The 3,837-nt window shown below is 40.0% G+C and overlaps 1 pseudogene; it reads left to right on the top strand.

Annotated features, from left to right (window-relative positions):
* The first annotated feature begins 843 nt into the window (after positions 1–843).
* LOC148929473 (uncharacterized) lies at positions 844–3,400 on the top strand (annotated as a pseudogene).
* Positions 3,401–3,837: the final 437 nt, after the last annotated feature.

The following is a 3,837-nucleotide window of genomic DNA, read 5'->3' as shown; positions in this document are numbered from 1 at the left end:
TGAAACTACTGAGTACCTGAATGCATCATACAAAACTGAATGAACTGTTCATATCAAATTTTAACCAATATTCAAGTCATTATATAACACTAGGGAGTACCAGAATGAGTTATACAAACCTGGTCGAAATGTTCGTTTCAAACAAACCAAAGTAAAATATAAGATTATGCTCTTGTTTTTGACTTATTAAAAAAAACACAATATTAAATTTGGGTCATGTCACCTTAAGGGTAAATTGTGTCATAATAATCTAATATTCAAATGTTGTAACAAAAACCATGGGGTGGTTGTGTTCTTCGTTCAAATGTTGAATTACATAACGCGGTCAGTGCACCCCTATATATATATATGTATATATATATAGTTGTGATCAATGTCGAACCTTTCTTAAAGACCGTACTAGAGACCAAATTATGGCCCTTCATTTTTTTAATCTTGTGGTTAGGATTAATTTGCAATTAACTTAATATTTTATTCAATAAAAACTTGTTGAGGGGTATTTTAGGAAATCAAATCTCAACATAGATAACGTGATTCTTTTTGTCTCAATCTCTTTGAATTTTCACACAATCTTCTTCACTCTCGCAATTCACGATCTGCTCTGCGTCGATCTTCTTCAATCTGCCATCTACGATCTGCGTCGATCTTCTTCATTCCACGTTCAATTCAATTTCGCAATATTCACATTTAATTCACGTTGCAGCTGGTGTTTCATTCTTTTCGGGCTCATCAGAATCTGCTGGAGGGGATCGGCCGGCGACGGCGGCGGCCTGCTTGACGAATTAGGTGACGCTGAGCCTTAATTCACGAGTTCTGCTTCAATTTCTCAATATTCTAACGCTCATGGAGAATATCGACAGATTGGGACCCACTTCAACAAATTATGCGGTTGAAGACGAATTAGAATCTACATCAACACAAGCATTTTGCTACGCCAATTCTGACTCTAGGGCGTGTTTTCGCGCCGTTCAGCCCCTAATCCGCCACAAATTAGTCTCAGATCCAAATCAAATCTTCGGTCTGTTTCTCCAAGCAGCAGCCGACGATCTCTAGCGCTTGATTGGTTCAATTTCGTTAAGCAACTGCTCCGAATCGCTGCGCGATGCGCTGTACCAGATCCGGCGCCCTCTAGCCACGATCGAGGCCAATCCGTTAGTGCAGACGAGGACCGATGAGCAGAGGACGAAGACCATGAAGCGGATCTCAGCGGCGCAGGAGGATGTGGACACGTGTTTGGATGATTTGGGAAAGTTGGAGCGGCGGCGGAGCTGGTGAAGGTGAAGGTGTTCTTGAACGGCGCCGGAGATTTTCTGACCGATTACGCGAAGGGTGTGCAGATGGCCGCACGATTGCAGATGTTTGAGGCGTATGACGTTGATCGGTGGAGGAGGATAATCATGAATAATTATGTGTTTTTGGGTGTATTCTTCCAGTTGGTTTTTGTCGTTGGATTGTTTTGCGCTCTGTTTAGAATTAAGCCTCTACCTAAATTACTTCATTCAACTAGACTATTACTTCATTCAGTTACATTATTACTTCATTCACCTAGATTATTACTACTTCATTCAGTTACATTATTTACTTCATTCAACAAGTATACCACTTCATCACAATAGGATTTTACTTCAATAAACTTCAATTGAGTTATTACTTCAGTCCATTACCTTATTAAATGAGACCATTTTCCAATTGCAAATTCCAAAAATCCAGTATTACATTTCAAAAGTCACCAAAATATTTTTACCTCTTCTTTCGTGGTTGAGCGAGACGAGTTGTGGTGTTGAGCCTTCGACGTTTAGTATTTTAGTCTATCGATACAAGGGTAGACTATAACTCAAAAAGACTCTTGGGTCCAGAGCGGAAAGAACGGAGGCTCTGATACCAAACTGTCACGACCGCCCTTTCTAGGGTTAATAAATGTGGGTGGTCGCGACTAATGGGACTTTAAGAAAGGGAAATGGTCTAGGGTTTCAATAAAGAATTTGATTGAAGCGTTTAATATCCAAATAACTGAGGAATAATCAAAGCAAATGCTTAGGTTTTGAATCTAAAGTCAACAATTATCATAATTTAATCCAAGAGTGAAAATGGTTCAAAGATATAATTTCGAAGAAAAGTATTATCTCAGCGGAAGCATCCAAGAGTAAGAGTGACGCCATGTATGAAGACACGACGTCCCTCTGAGTTCAAAATAAATCCAACAATGATTAAGGTTCGACTCAACACCACCCCAAGCTCGCCGCCGCTCAACCTGCACATAAGGAAAACATATGCAGGGCTGAGTACTTGATGCACTCAGTGGACTCATGCCGAAAACAAGTTGTCAAAAATATTTATATTTATCATGCCAATTTCAGGTAACCACCAGGGTTTTAGCTTTAGAAATACCCGATGCACCAAAATATTCCATTGTTCAAAATTGCGGTTGCGCAACCAATTTTCCATAGACGTTTACCATATCTGCTCATACATGACTTGGAATGTGGCCACAAACCAAGTCACTAGACCGGCCAACCCGTACGCTGACACACGGTCTACCATAGGTGTACACTAATCCAAGTAGGGTTTGCGGCCCTACAAGGACCCGAATTCGATTTAAATAATAAATGGCAAAGCCATTTCAGATAGGCACGTTAAAACAAAAATTCTGGCATGATAAACAATTTGCATTTCGTTCCCATCGACAAAAATAGTTAGGACATTGTCCGTATTTAAAAAGAGAGCCCACCTCGACTGCTTAACCCAAAATTTTATTCTTTCCCTTGCGATCACGATTCACTTGCGAGTAATCACCTTGAGATTTAAAATCACCCATAAATCAACACAAGGAATCAAGTAATAAATAAGATGAATGCACCCTAAGGCTTCGATTATTTTATCGAGAAAGATTACAGATTTTTTTTTTTCTCAATTATAAGTTTAGGTATTTCGATTAATTTTCACCCACGAACTTCATTATGGACTCTTTGAATTAAACATACCATTGCAATTAACTCCAACTCCCAAACAACACGTACACCTCACAATCCATTTAATACACATCACCAATTTATACTCCCTAAAGACAATAACCAATTAGTTAAAAAAATTTAGTAAAGGAAACACTTTATACTACCAATCCAGAATGCCGTCGGCTCTCTCTCCAGAAATTCTCAAACAAGGAACACACCCAAACTTTCTCAGTTTTTACCAATATTCCAAATGAAGATTTCAGCAGGCACACACACACCAAATTGAATCGAAAATTGAGCTTTATCGCCGTCGCTCGGCGCCGCAGTAGCCGCTGCGTCGCCGCTCCGGCAGCCCCGAATTCACCGCGCGAAATAAGTTCTTAAATTTTTGATTCGTTAAAGGTTGGTTCTTTAATCAGGTTCCTCAATTCGATTTGCTTGATTATTGATTGATAATGGACGGTGTAGGATGTATGAGTGCAGCAGTAAAAGTAAGATTTGGGTGAGGGAGGTGTATACCGTTTGTACATGAAGCAGATTGGTGGATGGACGAGTTGCTGTTGCTGCCGCTTTCTTTTGCTCCTCCAAGTTTCGGAGTCTAGCGTCGGCGACGGGAAGGAGATGAAGGCGTTGGGTGATGCTTCTTTCATTGTTGGAGTGTTTGAGATTGTGAAAGAATGGTGTTATGCGAGTAAGCGGCGGTGGGGAATTAGGGTATGGGGATTTATATACTGCTTAAAATGGGTGTATAATTGAGAGTTGATTGTGGTCTAATCTTGGAAGAGATTTGCAGAGTGGGGAGTGGTTTATGAGCGTAAGAAGGGGGATGTTAAATGCGTAAATGATTTCACAAAATAATTGGTGTTGACTAATCTTATTCTTTGGT

This window comes from Salvia hispanica, chromosome 4 (genome assembly GCF_029641045.1).
Source record: "Salvia hispanica isolate PSC_SH4W2 chromosome 4, Shi_PSC_v1, whole genome shotgun sequence".
In the NCBI taxonomy this organism is placed as follows: domain Eukaryota; kingdom Viridiplantae; phylum Streptophyta; class Magnoliopsida; order Lamiales; family Lamiaceae; genus Salvia; species Salvia hispanica.
The sequence above is the reverse complement of the archived record's forward strand: the minus strand, read 5'-3'. Positions and strand labels throughout refer to the sequence as shown.